Raw genomic sequence first — 14159 nt, forward strand, 5'->3', positions numbered from 1 at the left:
AAGCAACAAAAAATGGGTAATAAATATTCAATAAACGAGCACTATCTCGAGAAAAGAAGAAAAAAAAATTAAAAAAATTTCTTTATTATTCTTGGTGCAAGAGCAACAAAATCCATATGTTCATTTTGTTTTATGAAGTAATCCAAAATTAAATCTGAATGATGTATTATTACAAAAAAAAAATAATTTTTTCTCGTTTTGTTATTTATTTATGTGTTTAATTTTGAGGCAATCACATAAATATTACGAAATTTGTTCGAAACTTTCTTCATTAAATCTCTTGGAAAAAAAATTTTCATTTAATTAGAAAATGCTTGACATAAATTTCATACGCGTCACATCGTACATCAAGTCAACGCAGCATTTTGTTTTATTTTTATGATCGTTTTTTACGAGCATAAATAAACATTCTAAACATGGTTTAAAACAGGAAAAATTGTCACTAATTATGAAAATTTACTATGGACAGGTTGACATCACTCTCTCTGCATCTTTTTTGTAACGAATGTCAATGCGATGTTTTTTTAAATGAAGTGCGGATGAGTAAGAAAAATATGATTCAGAAAAATTTCTGACACTTTTCAACAATTATTTTTGTTCAGATGTTTTTCTTTTGACGGAAACGACAAGTACCTGTGACAATTTAAAGATTTTCTGAGAAGAAAAAAATTTCCTTCTATCAAATCACAGATCTAATTATCAACGAGTCAATTAACTCCAGTGACATGCAAATCAATATTTTATAAATATTGACAGCTACAGCGCAAAATAAAAATCAATTAATTCCACACATGCCGTTATAAAGTCATTTATTTTTTTTGAATTATGTCGTTCGATCATGAAAATTATAAATTGTTCCATTTGCGAGTTTGTGCAATTGCATGAAATATGATCCATGTTGAAGTTGACATGACATTGAAATCGGTCATCATCATTGCACAGAATGAATTCAGAGACAAATCAATAAGAAACTTTGTAAGAGTAAACAAGAACGATGAAGAAAAAACTTTAGACGCAGTTCGCATATTTGCTTCAAGAAATAAATAAATACCTTATATAGAGTGCAAATTAAGCATGACAAATGAGTGGCTAATGGAACTGCTCTAGTTTGTGTTGTTTGTTCATGTGGGACTCGTTTCTTGATGCTTTAATTTATTAATTGATATGTCATGAAAAAGGAAATAGACGATTGGGTTTTAATTACTTTTGAGAGGCAATGATCTTTCATGAGCGAGGTTAAGTTTGAAGATACCACGCAAAGTTTGTGCAAAAAGTAGGTCAGGAAACCCTCATTCAATTGAATCGAAACAAACTTCGCGAGAAATTAAGATTGCAGATTGGATATGAAGCTCGAAGGTTTTTGGATCCTAACTTTGTATTTGAAATAAAGGTTAGACCGATTTGAATCGATAAATTTTATTAAAGAGATTTAAGTTATTGATTCAACTTGGTCTAACCTTTATTTCAAAGAAAGTTCAAAAGTTTCAACCTTAACTGATAAATGATCGTTTTAGATCAGATATTTTGTTTTCGGCGAAAGACGTCACAAAATGTCAAAACTCCCGCCAAAATTGTACAATTCAGTATTAAGTCTAAAATAAACTTTTTAAAGGTTTTTAGAGCCCCTCTGACAAATTTTTATCCATTTGGAGCAAGATTTGACAAAAATGGCTTTGACACAGTTTTTTTGCTCTTGATTTGGTTTTCAAAACAAAACTGTGTCAAAGAAAAAATTTTTTTTCAGTTTCAATTTTTTTGCAGTTTTGAGTTAAAAAATGATTAAAAATGATAAATTAGAGTCCTCTGACAAATTTTTATCCATTTGGAGCAAGATTTGACAAAAATGGCTTTGACACAGTTTTTGATTTAGTTTTTCTCTTGATTTAGTTTTCAAAACAAAACTATGTCAAAGAAAATTTTTTTTTCAGTTTCAATTTTTTGGCAGTTTTGAGTTATAAAATGATTAAAAATGATAAATTAGAGCCCTCTGACAAGTTTTTATCCATTTGGAGCAAGATTTGACAAAAATGGCTTTGACACAGTTTTTGACACAGTTTTTTTGCTCTTGATTTAGTTTTTAAAACAAAACTATGTCAAAGAAAAATTTTTTTTTCAGTTTCAATTTTTTGGCAGTTTTGAGTTATAAAATGATTAAAAATGATAAATTAGAGCCCTCTGACAAATTTTTATCCATTTGGAGCAAGATTTGACAAAAATGGCTTTGACACAGTTTTTGACACAGTTTTTTTGCTCTTGATTTAGTTTTTAAAACAAAACTATGTCAAAGAAAAATTTTTTTTTCAGTTTCAATTTTTTGGCAGTTTTGAGTTATAAAATGATTAAAAATGATAAATTAGAGCCCTCTGACAAATTTTTATCCATTTGGAGCAAGATTTGACAAATTTGGCTTTGACACAGTTTTTGACACAGTTTTTTTGCTCTTGATTTAGTTTTTAAAACAAAACTATGTCAAAGAAAAATTTTTTTTTCAGTTTCAATTTTTTGGCAGTTTTGAGTTATAAAATGATTAAAAATGATAAATTAGAGCCCTCTGACAAATTTTTATCCATTTGGAGCAAGATTTGACAAAAATGGCTTTGACACAGTTTTTGACACAGTTTTTTTGCTCTTGATTTAGTTTTTAAAACAAAACTATGTCAAAGAAAAATTTTTTTTTCAGTTTCAATTTTTTGGCAGTTTTGAGTTATAAAATGATTAAAAATGATAAATTAGAGCCCTCTGACAAATTTTTATCCATTTGGAGCAAGATTTGACAAAAATGGCTTTGACACAGTTTTTGACACAGTTTTTTTGCTCTTGATTTAGTTTTTAAAACAAAACTATGTCAAAGAAAAATTTTTTTTTCAGTTTCAATTTTTTGGCAGTTTTGAGTTATAAAATGATTAAAAATGATAAATTAGAGCCCTCTGACAAATTTTTATCCATTTGGAGCAAGATTTGTCAAAAATGGCTTTGACACAGTTTTTGACACAGTTTTTTTGCTCTTGATTTAGTTTTTAAAACAAAACTATGTCAAAGAAAATTTTTTTTTTTCAATTTTAATTTTTTGGCAGTTTTGAGTTAAAAAATGATTAAAAATGATAAATTAGAGCCCTCTGACAAATTTTTATCCATTTGGAGCAAGATTTGACAAAAATGGCTTTGACACAGTTTTTGACACAGTTTTTTTGCTCTTGATTTAGTTTTTAAAACAAAACTATGTCAAAGAAAAAATTTTTTTTCAGTTTTAAAGTTTTTTTCTTAACACAAATGTGACTTTAAAAAATTCTAAAGCTTTTATAAAAACCTTGCTTTGTTCCGAAGTTTCAATAAAAGACTTTCAAATTCTTTGAAAATGCTTCGAAGGTCTTATTTTCAAACTTCTGACCTATGTAAGGTTTTTAGAAAAGCTTCTAAATTTTTGAATTAACGTTTGTGTTGAAAAAAGCCTCAAGCTAAAAAAAAAACTTAATATTACATTCTAAAATTTTGGCGGGAATTTTGACATTTTGTGACGTCTTTCGCCGAAAAAAGAATATCTGATCGAAAACAATCATTGTGGATCAAACTTTTGAACTTTCTAATATCAACCAATTTAAAAACCTCAAAGCTTGTAAAATCAATAATTTGCTAGAAATTAAATTCAATATTCCACAAATTTCCTTCATTCTTCAATTCACATTATTCCCTCCTTTATTATAATGGCAATTTCCAACGAATTATGAGGTAAGCGACTCGACAACTTGTTGCATAACCAACAAAACCATAATATTGACTTTTGATTTCCTTCACTTTGAAGCGATGAAAACTTTTTGATGTCTCGTTTTGCATCGATTTGTGTGTTGATTTGCGTGTAATGTGCGGCATCTATTGTGCAAGAGAGTTGTAAGTGAACAAGCAATCAAGCAAGAAGAAAGCATTTTCAAAGTTATTGAATTATACTCTTGTGTATGAATGAACTGCAAAAAAGGGAGGCACTGATGCACGACTATCTCGATGTTTTGTTGTGTCATTTCGAAAATACTCCAAAATTAGATTCTCGTTCTCTTATGTACGATATTTACATAACCCAGTAATCCACATAATAATTTCGCTTCGATTTTCCGAGTGTTCAAGACAGTTTTGTTTATTTATTCGTTGCGTTTTGTTATGATTATGACACAGATTTTGCGCTGCAATTGATCGAATTTTTCACGTTTAGAGACGACGACATCGGGAGACAATTAAATATTGACTGCGAAATTTAGTGCAAAAATTATTTTTAGGATCGAAAGTGGGATACCGTGAAAATCATAATATTGCAATGCGTTTGACAATCTCATTTCTTCTTCTTCTTCGAAGGCGGAAAATAGGTTAGATGTCGAGTCGAGAGAGCGAGATAAATACAATTTGTATGAATTGCGTTGAATAGTTGAGAAAAGATGTTGATTGTAATAAATGTTTAATCGAGCGTGCAAAACGCAGCACACGGTTTTGATACATATGAAAAATTATTATTGCGCGCTTTTTGTTATTGTCATAAATTTCAAAGATAAATTTACAAAGTTGTGGATTTGTATAAATTTATGAAGAAATGATATTTTGTTGTCTCTTGGGTCGGTTTAATGGAGATATGGAGCTTCATTAAATGTTACTCAAGGGAGTTTTTTATTAATATTTTGTGTTTAGAATTGCTCATTAAATATTTTAAAAAAATTATGTTTAAAAATAAAAATTAATTAAAATTTAAGTTTAAAAAAAATTAATAACAAAATTTAAAATTTGAAAATTTTAAATAATAAAGATTTTTTAATTTAATTTTAATATAATTTAATTTTTAATTTAATTTAATAATTTAAGTTAAGATTTAATTTTTTTAAAATTTGGCGGGAAAATCAAATAATGAATTTCTTAAAAAATCAATAAAGTTCATTTTTTTAATTTTTAAATCAAAAAAAATTATATTGAACTGACAAAATTAAAGAATTAAGACTTTTAGATATTTGGCGGGAATTTTGACGTTTTGTGACGTCTTCCGCCGAAAACAAAATATTTGATCGATAACGATCTTTTACCAACTGTAGATCAAATTTTTATACTTTTATGTTAAAATTCGGTTATTTAGTAACTTAAAAATTATTTTTAGCTTTAAGAATTGATTTTTGAATGAAATTATTTATTCTAAATTTTCTTAAAATTAATTTCCTTGTTAAATTTTAAAAAATGGCAAAAAAGTGAGGTTAAAAATTTAAAAGATCAATTTTCTAACATCTTTAAATGTCTCCTGTACATCGAAAACGCAAAATTTAGAAAAAGTCCAAAACAAAAGTTGTTTCTAATGCCAAAACCTTCAATTTGAGCTGGAGAACCGTGATCTACAAAAGTTGAAAAAATTTTGAAAAATCGGTATGTGAGCCCTCATAATAAGAGGATTTTGACTTAAATTTTTTTTCATCAATTTTTTTTGCTAACATCTTTAAATGGCTCCTGTACATCGAAAACGCAAAATTTTGAAAAAGTCCAAAACAAAAGTTGTTTCTAATGCCAAAACCTTCAATTTGAGCTGGAGAACCGTGATCTACAAAAGTTGAAAAAATTTTGAAAAATCGGTATGTGAGCCCTCATAATAAGAGGATTTTGGCAGAAATTTTTTTTGATACATTTTTTCGCTAACATGTTTATAAGAAAAAAAAATACGAAATCCACAAAAACTTGCTGAATTTTTCCATTCGAATAACGCCATATAAGTCCATAAATTAATCGATAAAGTCACTTTGAATATCTTAAACCAAAAACAAATAAATTTACATGGCCTAATTACTCGCAGACAACTTTTGTTTCATTTTCATTTGTGTCGTGTTGACATTTTTTTTTTCGTTTTTTAATTCAAAACAATGTTAAACGAATTAAAACTTAAAATAAAATTGAATCAGTAATAAATTGGATTCAGCTTGTATTGAATTTCATGCATTTTGTGGTGTGATAGCAGAGCATTAATTGGGGCTGTTCAAGTATTTTCAAACATTTTTTTTTAAAAAAAGCTTTCCGGAATTAAAATTTTCTAAAAAAAAATAAATAAAAAATTTTCTTTTATAAAAACTTGTTCGTGATTTTTTTTTCTCATTTCATGGAGTATTAAATTACCATTTCTCGTGCAATTATATGGTCGTTTAATAAAATATAAAAAAAATACAAACGCATTCAAATAAATCTCGACTCGTAAATAAATCTCAAACAAGTGACGACGAGCATTGTGCATTGTGAGCGATTTAGATGTCAATCCGAATCAAAACTCAATAAATTTATGAGTGTCACTTTTTTTTATGATGTGTCGACAAAATCAAATTAAAATATAAAAATTTTTTAAAAAATATTTTAATTGCTCGTTGCTTTACTTTTTATTGACATCCGTAATACATAAACAAAAGAATTCTTCTTTGGCATACTTTTCGTTGACCTAACATAAAAAAAAATTCAAAAATGAATTAAATTAACAGCGACTGATTGGAAAAGGAATGCATGACCAAAAAAAGTGTTGAATGGCTTCGTTTTATTTGGGGAAAAGTTTTCGTGCAAAAATTGTGGTCAGAAAGTAGTTGCGAAGAGAAAAAGATAAAATTGATACTTTGTTGAATGGTAATCACATCCAGACACTTTTTTATTATTATTATTACGATTATGTGATGGTGTAATGGTGTCGTTTTGGAACACGCAACATCATAAGGGAAGTCGTTAAATTTTTAATGGATTTGATATTACAACAATTTCTTATTTTGGAGAGGATTGGCTTGGAATTGCAAGTGGTTTTTAATGAAGAGATTCGAAATAATTTGAGTTCAAAAAGTTTAAAAAATGAAAAAAAATATAAATTTTCGGGATTAGTTCTAAAAAGTTTTATATTGATTAAAAATTTGTTCTAAAAAGTTTCAAATTTATCAAAAGTTGTTCTAAAAAAATTCAAATTTATTCAGAATTGTTCTAAAAAATTTCAAATTAATTGAAAGTTGTTCTAAAAAGTTTCAAATTTATCCAAAGTTGTACTAAAAAATTTCAAATTAATTGAAAGTTGTACTAAAAAATTTCAAAATAATCGGAAGCTGTACTAAAAAATTTCAAATTCATCAAAAGTTGTTCTAAAAAATCGAAACTTGTACTAAAAAATTTCAAATTTATCCAAAGTTGTACTAAAAAATTTCAAATTTATCCAAAGTTGTACTAAAAAATTTCAAATTTATCCAAAGTTGTACTAAAAAATTTCAAATTTATCCAAAGTTGTACTAAAAAATTTCAAATTTATCCAAAGTTGTACTAAAAAATTTCAAATTTATTCAAAGTTGTACTAAAAAATTTCAAATTTATCCAAAGATGTTCTAAAAAATTTCAAATTAATCGAAACTTGTACTAAAAAATTTCAAATTAATAAAAAATGTGTACTAAAAAATTTCAAATTTATCCAAAGTTGTACTAAAAAATTTCAAATTAATCGAAAGTTGTACTAAAAAATTTCAAATTTTCTCAAATAATTTAAGAAATTCAAACTTTTATCAATAAAAATTTTTAAATCAACTCAAAAAAAAATCAAATTTCTCTCCATTGTCTTTTTTTCTTCCATCAAAAGTGCATCATCTCCTCGTAGCTTATGCCATCACACTCTCATTGCCTCATGACAACTGCACCAAGCAACAAGCAAAGCACGTTCACAACACGAAGAATATGGAACATCAAACAATTTGTGGTCTACCATTTACGTCGCAATGCATTTCATAGACAAAGACGGTGCATTATTCGCAACCACACAACTTGCCTTGCATTGTCCGAGTCCATGTAAAGTCGACGTGAAACTGAAAAATGTTGAAGAAGAAGAGGCAGGCATACAAAATTAAGTCTCAAAAGACGTGACTCGACGACTTCAAGCCCTTCAAAAGTAACAAAAACAAAACATCGAGATGCGTAAATAAATAGAAGAAAAGTGCATCGCGAGAGAGAGAAAAAGAGAGCGAGATGCATTTGTGTCTCTCTATACAAATTCTTCTTCGTTTTTTCTTCTTTTCTTTTTTCGCTTTGCATCGCTTCTCGTTCCTTGTGTGGGATTTATTCTTCTTTTTTTTTTTCGTCGTATAAAAGTGATATTAAAGTAAAAAGTCAGCGTTTAACCATATGGATATTCATGAATAAACCAGTTTTAGGTAACCAATTTACCTTTATGTTGCTTTTTGTGCTGCTGCTGCTCGTCGTTGTGGTTACTGCCGTTGTAACATATTCAATTCAGGCTTTTACTCTTTTCGCAGTGCGCATTTAAATAAAATTAATAGAGATTTGCATTTTGTCGATTGTTTGTTTTTTTTTTTTTTATCTTTTTACTGCAAATTTAAAAGGGATTAAAATTTTTATTTTATTTTCGTTTGGAGAAAAGTATGAGAAAAAAAAAGTGTGGAGAGAGCAATTTGGAACCTTTAATGTTGACCTACTGACTTGCTTTTTGTCTGTGTTTGTATTGCAAATTTGCAAGTTTTTTTTTTCGTTTTGTTTCATGGAATGAATGTTTTATGAGGTTGTAATGTTTACATGTTTGGATATTTTTGAATGGGAGATTTTTGATTTTTTTAAAAGAAATTTTTAAGAAAATATTATTCATTTTTCAATATTTTGAAATTTTTTAAAAGCTTGAATATGTTTATTTTAAGAATTAAAAAAAAAATAATCCTTTTAGTGAAATTTTATAAAATTAACGAAACATCAAACATATTTTTCTAAGCAAAAAATTTAAAATAATTGATTTTTTGTCTCATATAAAAAATTTAAAAAATATATTTTAAAAACGTTTAGTCAAAAAAAATATTGAATTTAATTTTTTTTAAATAAATTTACCTTAATAAATTAATTTTTATTAAGAAATTATTTAATTAAATTATTTTTAATAATTTTTAAAATTTAAATTGCTTAAAAAAATTTAAAAAAAATTAAATTAAATTAAGTAGATTAGATTAGATTAATTAAATTAGTTTTAAATTAAAATTAATTAAATTAAATTAATTAATATTTAAATAATGAAAAATAATCTTACTTTTTTTAAATAAATAAATGAATGGAATTTTTGAAAAAATTTAAAAATATTATTTTTTATATTTTTTTAGAAGATTTTTTTTTTTACATATATGTAAAAATTAAATTTTTTATTTTTTTTTTAATTTTTCAAGTTTCAAAATTTTTTTAATACCTATTTAATATAATTTTATTTAATTTTTAATTTTGAAGATTTAATAGCAACAATTACTAAATATAAAAAAATAATGGAAAAAAAAATTAATTAAAAAAAAATAAGATTTCGTATGATTTTAGACCTTTTACGTCTTTTAAATGAAAAATGTTGAGAAAAAAATTTGAATTATAATTAATTAATTAAAATATTAATTAAAAATTAAAATTAAATAATTAATTAATTCAAATTAATATAATTAATTTATTAATTAAAATTTAATTAATTAATAATAAATTTTTTTCGAAGCATTTTTTATTTTTGAGTTAATCAATTAACCTTCGAAAAAATACTTCAAACATAAAAATCCATTCCAGACCTTCATAAATGAGATATCAAGTGTCTGATCTTCACCTTTACTACCTTAAACACCGCCAATTTTTTATAAACTTTGTACTTCCCGAAAATTATACGACCACCAATAAACATTCCCAAAGTCAAAACATCTCTAAAATATTTAGTTTAATGACAAATAATGACTCTCCAGCCCAAAATAAAAAAAAAATGTTAAATAATAAACACGAGAAAAAATCTAAAAATAATCAATAAAACATTTATAATCTGCTCTTTCTTGCTCTTCATGTGTATATTCAAAGAGTCTCATAAATCATCAATTTGAATATTTAGATTTCAACTTTTTTTATGTAACTCGTTCCGTAAATAAAAAAAAATTATATGAGCATTAGATTGACTGACTGGATAACGACTCTTCATAACTTCATTTTATTTTTTATGAGATCAATGCCCATCCATTAGTGCGCGAGATTTGGTCAAAATGGGTCAAATTCTGAACAAAAGTAATCCAAAAATGGACTCATAAAGTAAGATTATCTGTCATTAAATCGAATTTGTTACTCTAAACTGTAATTTATCGATACACGACGGATTTAAAGGTGCGAGAAAGTCTTCCGCAGTTGTTACCTACTACTGAGTAATGACACTTAAGAGACAAAATAAACTCAAATTCTTACGAGAAATTACAAAAAAAAAGTAATTTCGTGTCTCGTAAACGCTATTTATGTTCTTTTAAACTGCATCTCGAGTTGTTTGAGAAGTACATAAAAATAAATATAAACATATGCTGTGCACTTCAACGTGAATGCTGCGTCTCGAAATAGAAATTTGAATTACAAAGAAATGCTAAAACTAAATCGGAATCTATTTCTGCCGCGTCATGAACGATGGTCGACCCGTATAGTGTTAGAAGAAATTCTTCCTTCTTTCTTTTTTTCTGTTTTTTTTTGTTCATCGTTGATCGCTTTGATTTGATCGTCGCAAGACATGCGTGGCCAAAGGCGTTTTGTTATTGTGAATATCAAAAGTTAAGCGACTAACTTGAGCGCATTGATTTTTTTAAACCACGTGACTAAATTAGCCCAATGCACATTTACGATTTACATTGAAAAAAATTTAATTTTCTTTCGAGAAAACAAATTTTATATAGTTTTTTGAACTTTTTGATTATTTTTAAATTTTTCCTAATACACATTTAAAATTTTTATCCCATTGCACAATTTTATTTAATGTCCCAATGCACATTTTAATTTTTTTTAACCACGTTATATAATTTAAGTAATAAAAACTTTCAACCTTAAAAACATTTAAAATTTCTTTTGTAGAAAATTTTTAAGTTAAAGCTCCAAAATTTTATAAGTATTTAAAAATTCTAAAATTTTGACCCAATGAACATTTTCAAAATTTTTGTCTTGAATTTTAAAATTTTAATTAAATTTAATGTTTTAATTTGTAAAAGATTTTGATTAAAAATTTGAGAATCGCTTTTTTGCTAATTCAAAAAAAATCCTATAAGGAATTTTTTGTAAAAATTTAAAAACAAATTATTTCAAAAAATTCCATTGAAAATTTGAGAATCGCTTTTTCGCTAATTCAAAAAAAAATCCTATAAAGAAATTTTCGTAAAAATTTTACTTAAAAAGTTAATTTTGAAAGATTTCAATTAAAAATTTGAGAATCGCTTTTTCGCTAATTCAAAAATAAATCCTGTAAAGAAATTTCCGTAAAAATTTAACTTAAAAAAAAATACTTTTAAAATTTGAGAATCGCTTTTTCGCTAATTCAAAAAAAAAAATCCTGTAAAAAAAATTTCGTAAAAATTTAACTTAAAAATTTACTTTTAAAATTTGAGAATCGCTTTTTCGCTAATTCAAAAAAAAAATCCTGTAAAAACAGACAGACAAAAAATCAATTTTCATTCGAAAAACGCACTAAAAAACTATCAATTTATGATTAAACTTCATTAAATTTAGATCAAGACCGTAAAAGGCATAAATTTATTTCTTGCCATTTTCTCAACTCTCGTGTCTCTATTTCTCTATTAAATAAAAAAAAAACGAGACAAATAAATAATAAATATCGAGGTTGGTTGACCTGCGGAAAGGAAGAAAAAGACACAGTAAGACAGTTGTTTGTTTAGTAATCAACTAGAAGTTCTGAGAACTACGCTTGTTTTTGCAAAATAAATAAAAAAATGCCCTCAAACAAGAACAAGCAAGCAACATAGAGTGCTCCATATTTTGCAAACAGTGCAATTTGCATATGAATTTTAAAACATTTGCACAGAACGGCGTCGCATGTGACGAAATTTTAGTCATTTTTTTTTAACTTGTAGACTTTTAAATTGCAGAAATTTATTAAAAAATAAATTTTTATTGATCGTTATGAACAATTTTAAAAATTTTTTATTAAAAAAAAATCATAAAAATTATTTTATGCAAGAAATTTAAATTCTTTTGATCTTCAATCGATTCAAATAAGGTCAGGATCCCTTTTAAAACGAAAAATTTCCTTATCGAATAATTTGCAAAAATAAATTCCAGCTGCACGTGAACATGCCAAGTGAGTGCAACAACCTTTATTGACCAACTTGTAACGAATTCGCCAATAAAAAAAAACATAAAAGATTAAAAAAAAATGAGGAAACAATTTCGATGAAGAGCCAGATATTTCGTACTCGAGTACCTACTGTTGATAGTTAATAAATAAACATTCGGTGAATAAATAAAATTTCGAGAGTCGTAAAAATGATACTTGAAGAACATCTCTTGAGCGCCGCAGAAGCAGCAACTAATCTTACAAGCAAGCAGTCAAGATAAACAAATAAATATTAAAAAAAAAACTCGCGATTTGTGATGATTGGCAATTGGCAAGCGGAAAAAAGAAGATTTTTTGATTATTTTTCGTGAAATGAATGGAAATTGTTGATATAAACAAATGTCTAAAAGAAATCATCTGGAGAAAATTTTGATAAGTTTTGGCTGTTAAAAGGTTAAAAATATGCAAAAAAATCGGTGTGAAAAAATTTGGGTCTTCCATTGGAGTATTTCAAAAAAAAAAAAAAAACAAAAAAAAAATTAAAATTTGAATAAATTAAATTCTTAATTTTATAATTCATAAAATAAATTAATTTTTCAATTTATAAATTAATTAAAATTATTTTTTAAATTTAAAGATTTAAATAAAATAAAAAAAAATTGATTAATAAAATTTTTCAATTAATAAAAATGTCAAAAAAAATGTTTTTTTTTAATTTAAAAAATAAATTTATTTTTTAAAATTATTATTAAATTAAATTAAAAATAAATTAAATAAAAAATAATTATTAATTTAATTTATTCTTTATTTAATAATTCATCAAATAAATTAATTTTTCAATTTATAAATTAATTAATTAATTCTTCTTTTATTGAATAAAAAAAAATAATCAATAAAATTTTTTGATTAAAAAAAAATTTAAAAAAATATTTTTTTAATTTAAAAAATAAATTTATTTTTTAAAATTATTTTTAAATTTAAATTAAAAATTAATAAAATACATTATTTAATTATTTTTTTTATATTTTATAAAATTATAAGAAGTTTAAATTAATTTAATTTATTAAATATTTTTTTTAAAATTGAATTAATAAATTAAATCATTAATTATTTAAATTAAAATAAAATTAATTAATTTATTTAATTGGAAATTTTAAAATATTTATAAATAATTAAAAAAAAAATTAACAAAATTATAAAATGTAATAAATTTAAAAACTTTTTTTCATAAATTAAAAAAAAATATACAAATCTCTTCTCAGAACAAAAAACTTCAATCATCACTCAAATTTTTTTTTTTAAATATTTTTTCTTCAAATTTAAAATTACTTTTTCTTGCACTCAACGGCTTGAAATTGACCTCATAAAAAATAAACAGAAACTCAGAAAATCTCCATTAAAAAATTACCACAAAAACCTTATTACAAAAACTTCCAAACCTTCATGTGTGTAACTAAGTGAATCTAAAATAATAATCCATAAAAATTAACCACCATCGTTACTTTTTTTTTGCAATTAAAATCAGATCAATTTTGTTGCGTCACCAATATTCGTGTGGCGATATCAATTTCATGTGGTTATTCACACTTTTAATTAATTTTATATTTATTTATTCCTTTTTTTTTTGCAATTTGAATAAATTTTTGCATAATTGATTCTTTTTGTTGTCTCTTCACTTCAAACATTCACTTTTTTTTCCATTCTTTGATATTTCTTCTGTTTTTATTTGAAATAAAATAAAATTAAATAATAATATTATGATGATCACATTCACACTCATTCATTAGGGAATCACTTTTTCTTCGCCGCTCACAATTTTATTGAATTAAAATTATCATAAATGACATTATTTTAAGTATTTTTACGATCAGTAGCGACTTTAATGGAATTAATTCTTCTTTTATCTCCTTAATTGAATCATTTTCGGCACTTTTTTGCTCGTAAAATGAAAATTCACGAGATTTTTTCTATTTTATTTTTTTTTCTTTTCCGTTTTGTATCACTTACTTCACTTTTTTTTCATGTACATTTAATCCGAAAGTTTCATTCGTCGGTCGCTGCTTCTTTTCTTCTCTGATTTCGTACGACGAGT

The 14159-nt window shown here is 25.0% G+C and overlaps 1 protein-coding gene across 1 annotated transcript in view; it reads right to left on the reverse strand.

The window, feature by feature from the left end:
- Positions 1 to 14142, reverse strand: part of LOC134837796 (homeobox protein 2-like) — a 23485-nt gene extending 9343 nt beyond the window's left edge. Inside the window, exon 1 of the mRNA XM_063853184.1 lies at positions 14075 to 14142. The gene's annotated coding sequence lies outside the window, so the exon portion shown is untranslated. The remainder of the gene's footprint in view (positions 1 to 14074) is intronic.
- Positions 14143 to 14159: the final 17 nt, after the last annotated feature.

The sequence above is a fragment of the Culicoides brevitarsis genome, chromosome 1, assembly GCF_036172545.1.
Source record: "Culicoides brevitarsis isolate CSIRO-B50_1 chromosome 1, AGI_CSIRO_Cbre_v1, whole genome shotgun sequence".
In the NCBI taxonomy this organism is placed as follows: Eukaryota; Metazoa; Arthropoda; class Insecta; order Diptera; family Ceratopogonidae; genus Culicoides; species Culicoides brevitarsis.